Consider the following 9520-nt stretch of genomic DNA (forward strand, 5'->3'; position numbering starts at 1 on the left):
TTCCTTTAATTTCTACTTTTATCTTTGTATCAATAGTTTTGTTCCTTCTACTTTCTTTGTGTTTGCTCTGCTGTTCTTTTTCTGGTTTCTAGAGTTGAATATTAGAGTTATTTATTTTCAGAATCTTTTGTTGTTTTCTAATATTTATGTGAGAGCAGAAATGTCCCTTTAAATCCTGCTTTAACTACATATCACAAGTTTTAATATGCCATGCTTTTGTTATGCCTTAGTTATAAATATTTTGGGTTTTTTTCCACTAGAATTTTATCCTTAATTCATGGACTATTTAGAAGTGTGTTTTCCAATTTTGTTTTCAAAGTTATGGCTTTTTAAAAAATATTCTGTCACAGATTTCTAACTCTAATTCTTGGAGATGAGAGATGTGCTCTTTTTAGAATTTGTTAAGACTTTTTGTTGTCTAGTAAACAGACTTTGAATGTCCCAGTTTTTGTAAATGTATATTAACTCTTTACATGTGCAAGATTCTCTCTCTGTATCTCTCCATCCAGTTTGCTAATCTGTTTACTTAGATTGCTTTTATCCTGAGGTTCTTTTCTGTTCAATCCATTGATTTGTGAGACAGTTTAACATTTTCCACTTTTTTGTAGTTTGTCAACTTCTGCCTATAATTTGGTCTGATTTTGCCTTATAATTTTGAGGACACATTATTAGGTTCATACAAGTTCATAATTGTTTTATCTTTTGGTGACTATCTCCTTTTATTACTTTTCTCCTTAAAAAATTATTATGCCTGCTCTTAGTGTTGCTATCTAAGATAGTGCTTGTCTAGTATATGTTTTCTCTCTCTCTTTTTCACTCTTACTATATTGTTCTTTAGGTTTTTCTCTTGGAAATGACATAAATTTTTTTTTCCACGAATGAAAAAATAGATCTAAGTATCTGCTTTTAATTGGTGAGTTTAACCAGTTTATATTGATAATGACTACAGAAATATTGGGACTTATTTCTGCCCCTTTTTTGTTATTGTTATATGTGTGTGTGTGTATATATGTGTGTGTGTGTGTGTGTGTGTGTGTATATATATATATATATATATATATATGCCCTCAGGACTGATATACTAATATGCAACTAGAACAAGTTGATATAACAAATTGAAATTCTTCTGTCCTGTTTGGTAAATAGCTGTTGCCTTGAGACCTTACATTACCCCCACCCCTGACCTTCCCCTGATCTAGCAACAAAAGAGGCAGTGCTTGTCACAGGGAGGCCTTCCAGGACCTCTTCCAAGTCTCTAATTGGTCAGCAGACAGGCCATACAGGTGGCTTAATATTTGAATATCATGTGACATATGCTTTCTCTTGGTTTCTTTTTTCTCTTTTCCTACCTACCTTTGGATTGTTTGAATTTTCTTTGTTTAAACAGGGGAGTGATACTAGAATTACAAATGTATGAATAAATAACCACTTACTGGATACATTTACCAGAATATCCCTCAAAAATCACCAACTTATAATGTCAAAAAATGAACTAACCATCTTTCCCTCTCAACCTGCTTTTCCTCTGGGTCCTATATCTCGGGTGAGATACCACCTTCTGCCAAGGCATCCAGGCTAGAGCTCTGGTAGCCACTTGATTTCCCTTTGCCAGAATCCCCTTCCAAGTCCTGTACATTAGGAAGATTCACCACGAAGCTGCAGGGCCCCTTGTTTCCATGGACTCCTCATGGGAGAGGCTTAGCAGTGTTTTACGCGGTCGTATGTTTTTGTGGAATTTGCAAAAGTAAGCTATTTTAGGTACAAACAGTTAAGATGGCAGCCTCTTTCTACTCTGATTTCTCCTCCATCTCAGTTCTTTTCAAGCCCCTCCCGTGAGTTGGAGTGCCCATGGGCACTTGGGGGTCTGGCTAGGGAAAGGTGAGCTGGAGATACATTTAGTTTGGGTTTAGTAGGATATGTTTATGTTGTTAGCAGTCACTTCTATGTGTAATTACATTACTGCTAGTCTTCCCAGTGTAGGAATAGCTTTTAGGAACACAGTTCTGATTCAGCCAGTAGAGCCAGAGATGGTATCTCAATAATAAATGTGTCCAAATAGCATCTGTTCTCAGAAATATGTAGGTAGTAGAGGAGAAACAAGATTCTACATTTATAGAGCCAGAAATTGGTCTATGGAAAACTCTTTCAACGACTGTATGTATAAAGTTTTAAGCATGTAAGTCTATTCTCGTCCATGCCTATTTAAAATAAAAGTTCTCCCACTGTACATAAAATAACTAACAAGGACCATCTGTATAGTACAGGGAACTATACTCAATATCTTGTAATAACCTATAATGGAAAAGAATCTGTAAAAGAATATATATATAGTTATATATATCTGAATCACTTTTCTGTACACCTGAAACTCATGCAACATTGTAAGTCAATTATGCTTCAATAAAAAGAAAAAAAAAGAAAAGTTCTTTCCTATAGGGAATGTACTTGATAAGGTAACCTATACAATGATAACATACACACATATAAACATACATCTCTTTTGAACAATTTCAGGGAATATATTTTATTAAACTCTTGTGTAATAAGGCACAAACTGTGGGAGTACTGCAAATCGAAGCATGCCTGCATGTGAAATTAAATGTTTCATGCATCTCACTGTATCAGATTGCCTCTTAGCTTCTCTGATGTATTTCATCCTAATGAAGTCTGTAAATTCCAGAGGCATACACTAAGAAAATATTAAATTTCCTGATAACTTTATATGAAATACTTACATCTACAAGGATAACACAAAACTCAATTCACCACCACAATCAGAACATTCATGTTAAACTGGATTGTATCGATGCAAGAAGTATTTAAGATTAGACACTGCGTAAGAAAACTTAAAATGCCCTGAAATCTCATAGCTCATACATGAAACTTGGTAGAAGTATTTCCAACTTTGACAATAGTTGTAAAAATTTACATGATACTACCAGCAGTATTAACTATTTGCAGCGAAAATAACTTACTTTTGCAAATTTTACAAAAACATACGACCATACTGGAAGAAGACAGAAGTCTCTTTCTAGTCTACCTAAAGAAAACCAATACTATTAGAAAATCCTCCCTGTCCGTAGATTTTTCTTCCTAAATATTTATTGCACTGACCCCTACTCTCCATCCCATAAGTACCACTGCCCTAGTTTCTAGGGTCTTATGATTTCTAACCTGGACTTCTGCAGGAGCTTTCTAGATTGTCTTCCTGGCTCCAGTGTCATTCCACTCAAACCTACCCTCCAGAGTGGCACAAGACACACATCTGACTATGCCATTCCTTTAGAACCATCTGGAACTATCCAGGATAAGGTTAAACCTCTTAACCTGGCACAGAAGACCATGCCCTGCCTTTCCCTTTGCAGCTCGTACAGGTCCTATTTCTCTCAAAATGTCAAGTGCCTGTAATCCCTCCTCCCCGGCTACCGTACCGTGTCGTGTGTGTCCCCATACTTTTGCTCTTGCCGTCTTCCAGACTTCAGTGGCCTTCTCTCCCTTTTCACTAGGCTGCTCCTACTCATTCTCCAAGATTCTGCTTAATTTTCATCTTTTCTAGAAATCCTCTGACTTCCTTCTTCATCATAGTGGACTGAGTACCTGACCCAAACTCCAGAAATGACAGGAAAGGAAAAAGTTCGTGTCCTCAAAAAAAAGATGACAGATGTTCAGAGAATCAGAAGTGCTGAGGAATTTCTAAGAAACTGAAAGCAGACACAACGAGATTTAACATTACAGCCCAGCTCATGAGCGTACACTACATAAATTCTTTTTTTTTGATTTTAACAAGTCTTACTTTTTTAATTAATTTTTACTGGAGTATAGTTGCTTTACAACTACATATATTCTTGAATGTCTACACTACAATATATACTACAAAAGCGAGAACAGCAACAAGGGTACTCCATGCCCGGAGATAGGCGAGGTGTGGAGCGAGAGGGGGCCAATGGAGTACTGCTGGGAAGGTTAGACAAGCATCCCCATGGGAGCAGCTAGATGAGCTGACTCCTGGACAGCTCCCTAAATCCCACCCTTGCAAACAAGGTGGCCAAGACAGGAGGGTCTGTCTCCAGGTGCAAGCTGTATTAAGGGAGTGAGAGACAGCGCAGGGCCCAGATGGATGGCAAAGCCAGGGAGGAAAGGTAGCAGCTAAGCCCCAAAGACCACCCAAAAGAGCATCCACTCGTGGGGCATCCAGCCCACTCTGCACCCTCCCTGGAAGCAATGTGGAACACACATTTGCAAAATGGTTTTCACCCCTCCTCAGAGTGGGTTATGCAAGCAGATTTCTTGCAGGAAATCTCACAGGAAAACACAAATTCATTGTCAAAAAATTAAAGGTCACTGGAGAAGCACCAACACTAGGAAAGAGTTGCTGAGTATTTATATGTCGGGCACTATTCTAAATGTACTGCATGCACTTAAAAAAAAAAACAAGAAAACTTTAACCCTACCAGAATCTTTTAAGGTAGAACTATTTTTATCCCCATTTTACAAATGAGGAAACTAAACTAAGGTATAAGTGATTAAGTAACTTCCTGCAAAGTCATACAGCTTAGTGTGTGAAGCACGATTCTGCCCCCCAGGCTGTCTGCTGCAGATTCCAAGATTAAACAGAACAAATAGGACAACCAGTACTGAGCTTTGAAGTAAGCATAATTAATATTCTCAAATAAGAGAGGATAAAAAGAATCAGTTAGAGATGTTGGAAGTAAAAAATACATCATTTATAATTATAGTGAAAAAAACTGCCTCAGTGGATGAGCTAAGTAGTAGAATGTGTGCAGCTGAAGAGCTCATGGGCTAAAAGATTGGACCAAGCAATTTTCCCTGAAAATAACAGGAAGGGAAATAAATAGAAACTAGAAAAGATAATGGACATGGAAGATCGTTGCAGAAATGCCAACATCCATCCATCACATGATACAAAAAGAGAGACTGGAGTAATGGATGTCCAGTTAAGTGTGGTTGATTGGCAGCACAAGTTTATTTCCTCTTCCTCCCCAAATCCTGGTGAAAGGACAAGGGAGGAATAGCAAAGGTAAAATCCTACGAGAGCAAAGGAACAAGAGAGAAGAAAATAGTGGACGAGAATTTTTAACACATTTTTAGATGATAGAAAACATATGGAGAAGTGGTAACTAACTTGGTAGAATAGAGGATGCTTCAACATGGGGGCCCCCAGAGGGAGAAAACAAGGAGAAGCCAGCTATTTCTCCCCACCCCACCCACAGGGCAACAGGGGCACCGGTGGAAACCCTAGGTCACCTTTCCTATCTCCTTCAGGGAGATATGGGAGAAAGGAGACTTATTTGTCATATAAGTTGAACTGTGGGGACTGCAAAATGGTAGATGTAAGGCAATGAATTTGGGAGGAGGAGGTAAGGTACTGGGCTAAGCAAGGAATAAGCAAAAATCTGCATATTGAATAATGGGACCCCAGTCCCCAGCAAGTGAGCCACCTGATTTACCATCCACAAGCAGGCAACTGGAGGATTCATCTGTGCAGAAAATGAGCATCGCAGACAAACGTCCTCCAATGACTGATAGTTACTGGTTCTCTCAATGCCAACGCTGATGGATGCTTAAACACCCTGCAGTGAACTCCATCAGTCAACAAGCCCAATTCCCACCCAGAGATTCCAGGCGGTGTTTTGTGCCTCACCTCCAAACGCAGATGTCCAGCCCAAGATCACCAGCTCGTAAGGAAGGCCTCCAGGTAGGGTGACCCACCATCCTGGTTTACCAGGGACTCAAGGGTTTCTCAGGACACTGGGCATTCAGACTCAAACAGGAGAAGTCTCTGGCAAACCAGGACAAGTTGGTCACTCTACTCCGGCAAGTACAAGCAAGATCCAACAGCTTGGCTTTTGCTTAACAATTTGCAAGCCTGACTTTCTCCGTGCACAGCTTGCAAGCTGTGTGCACAGTCATCTGCTATAATTTATAGGGTCTTGAGGCAAAATCTGCCAAAAATTGTATTAAATGGCTTGTGACTTTTGCTGATCCTTTCCCAGCCTTTGACACAATATGTAGGGAAAATTATGGTCTACACTATTCATAATGTCCAGTCAGGTCAAACAAAGATGTGTCCTGGCTTCTTTTATTATTAATTTGATCTTTTTTTTTTTTTTGAAGATCTAACTAGCTTTATTCAACAATTATGAATCGGGCAGTAAATAGTCTAATAAATAGAAGGTCCCATTTAGTAAATAGAAGGTCATTCTTAACTTGATCTTTATCACTTGAAACCACTTTTGGATGAGCTGCAGGTTTGCTTCTTGCTGGACTCAGTGCAGCCCGCCAGCCAGTGTCAGTTCTGAAGGGTCAGAGTCTGTGCCAGGCACGCAGTTAAATGTGGTCTCACCGTGCCATCCTGCCCTGCACTGGAAAACAGAAAGCCAAGCAGTCTTTGGGATGCAAATTACCTCATTTTCATGTCATGGACCAGGAATGGTCTTGATAGACAATTGATACTACTATCTAATTACCTCCAGAAACATTCTGGATCTGAGATAATTTTAATAGTTAGCCTCCAACTTTAGGGAGATGTATAGAAAATAATTATAAATAGTAAGTTACCTTATTTAGTTACTTTGGGAGGACATTTCACAACCGGTTTAACTAGCAGATCTGTTGCTCAAAATGAGACGTGCTGCAGGTTTTTGCGTGTGTGGCCAAATAGGGAAGATGGTTAGCAACCCGCTTTACCGTGTCTCTAGGCTAATTTTTATTGCTGTCACACTTTAGGATGTGGAACTGTGGGGCCTCAATTACCCATCTGTTGCATTGCTAGAGAACTCTCAAAGTTCCTCCCAAAGCAAATCTTGGCTCTGCCGGCAAGGACTCCCTTGACGCACTTTGGAGGGGATGTGGGTTGGCCTTCTCTTTAAGAACGTGTTCTTGTCGGTGACTGAGTTTTCATAAGAGGATCGAATAAAAGTTCCAGCCCAGTTTATTATTAAGGCATGTGGCTCATTTCTTATTTGGCAATGGAAAGCACCACCACTGCAAGTAGAAGCTAAAACCCATAGACACAAAGTACTTTTCAAAAGCTTGGCTAAGAGAAATGCCGTTTGTGGACAAGTGCCTATAAAGTATGTATTCTGTTCAATCTCTAGACATGTATTCTTAAATATATTACCAATTCAGCCAGAGCAGCAGACTTCTGTGCTGTGACTACCTCCCATGGCTTCCTGGAGAATTACTTTTCATGCTTTCTGCTTTGGTTTGTGGCCTTCGACCTACACTGAGGGACATTATACAAAATACAGTTTTGAACGTTGAGCCCCTATCTGTTGTAGGGATGTTGTTGAGGGCATCGCTTATTACATTCACAGTGGCCTCTTCATGAGAACCACTCATCGAAGTGAATATACTCTTTGGCCTCACTATCTAGAATAGTTGCTTTTTCTTAGCAACCTGCAAATACTCTGAATCTTATAATGTGTCATATTTCCCTCTCTCCATCAGCTGCTAGGGTCTTAGAGCTAAATTAATGAACAATCATGAGACCATACAAAGGGGACTAATCACAAGGATTGACACCACTGATGAGTATAGAATCAGAGCATGGGGTGCTGACAAGATGCTCTAGGGGGCCGTGCCTGCCCCATTGGGTGTCAGGGAATCCCCTCCCTAGAGGAGGGTTGGAGATGATCGTAAGTCCCTCCAAACCAGTCCTACAGAGGTGCCTGCAGATCATCCCTCTTCCTTAGAGTGAGGGTTAAGGTCAGGTGCAGTAGGGCAATGACAAGGGGAGAGAGGCAGATCTGCTGGTATGGGTCTCCCTTACTAGCTTCCTATCTTGTAACACATATGACATGACTGACAACTGATGGACATTGAATATGAAGTCAGGCACCATGTGCTTTCCATTGTTTCACCCATCATGGCCCCCAGGTCAGGGTACATTCTCATCCCCAAAATCACTTCCAGTATGTGAGCTGGGAAATAGTACACTATTGACGTTAAAAATGTGGGCTCTGAAGTTCACACTGCACGTATTTAAAAAAATTTTTTTTTCCAGGCTGTGGTTTGTTTTTGAAATTTATTTTTGGTGTCTTTTGCCATTAGAGATTATTATTATGTTATTTATTTAGGGTAAGGTTTTCTGTGTACTCATGTATATGGGTATGTAATTCAGTATGTGTGTGTAATCAAGTCTTTCAACAATATTCTTTATACCTGTGCTCTTGTTTAATAAAGACAGCCCTTACTAATTCCAAAATTATGAAAAAAATGAAATAAAAGTGTGGGCTCTGGAGTTGAGGGCCAGTATCAAACCCTGTCTCCACACTCACTAGCTGAGTGGCCTTGGGTAAGAAATTTAGTCTCTTCATCTATAAAATGTACAGAACTGCTATCACACACAGCTGTTATAGGAGACACATTATATAACTACTGTGAATCGTCTAGCACAGAGCTTGACACAGCAATAGATGTTTGCTATGAAGAAGTATATCATGGTCATTAAGAGTTTGGGCTTTGGAATTGGATATAGTGGGGTTCAAAATCCAGCTCTTCCTGGGCTACCTGTGAAACTTTGGGCAAGTTCCTAACTTCTTTAGTCCTTTGCTTTTTTTTTCTTTTTTCATCTGTAAAATGGAGCTAATAGTACATATAAAACCTTTGGCACACCACTTGAAATGAAGAGTGGGCTCTATAAATGATAGCTCTAATTGCTTGTTATTTTACTGCTACACCAGGAGAGAATGCAGCTCAAGCTAAACAAGCAAGAGGGACCACTTAAGGGAGATTGCCAGAGCTGCCAACCCTTTGTGGCAACAGGGGAAGTGATCTCCATCCCCAGCATACGGTAGTAACACAAAAACTTAGATTTATTGTTCTCTGTGTGCTCAGCAATGAGCTGAGAATTTTATATTTTTGTTTTATCTGGGTCTAGGTATGGTGGATCTTAATATTTTGGATTTTTTAAAAAACTTTTTTGGTCGCGCCATGCGGCGTGTGTGATCTCAGTTCCATGATCAAGGATCAAACCCGTGCCCCTTGCATTGGAAGCACGGAGTCTTGCCCACTGGACCAGGGACGTCCCAGGATCTTAATATTTTGGGGGCCACAAGCACACAAGTCCCAATCTGGGTCCAATCAGGAGGCAGAAACCACATAGGGGTTTAAGAAATGGAACTCTAATTAAAGAATATTGTGCTATGATAAAAGAAAACTATAGGATGTAAACAGAACCCTATAAAGCTACTCTCCCTTCAGCTGAGGAAGAGGACCCATGGAAGGGGGCCCCCTTCCCAGGCTGGGGATCAGACCCCGTTGGAGAAGGTGTCATGGCTCCCACTGGAGGCTGAGAGATTAGCTGGTGCCTGGGCCAGAGCTGGTCTGCAGCTGCCGGACAAGGAGGAAGCAAACCTCCAGGGCACAGTTGAGCCACAACCTGCTGGGTAGGCATGTGGGCATATAGAGGGGGTCAAGTGGCAGTGTAGGCGGGTGCCATGGCACGCACAGTGTCTGGGTTGGGAGGGTCATGGGAAAATGATCACCAGGCCAGGCA

This window comes from Balaenoptera musculus, chromosome 16 (assembly GCF_009873245.2).
Source record: "Balaenoptera musculus isolate JJ_BM4_2016_0621 chromosome 16, mBalMus1.pri.v3, whole genome shotgun sequence".
Taxonomy (NCBI): Eukaryota; Metazoa; Chordata; class Mammalia; order Artiodactyla; family Balaenopteridae; genus Balaenoptera; species Balaenoptera musculus.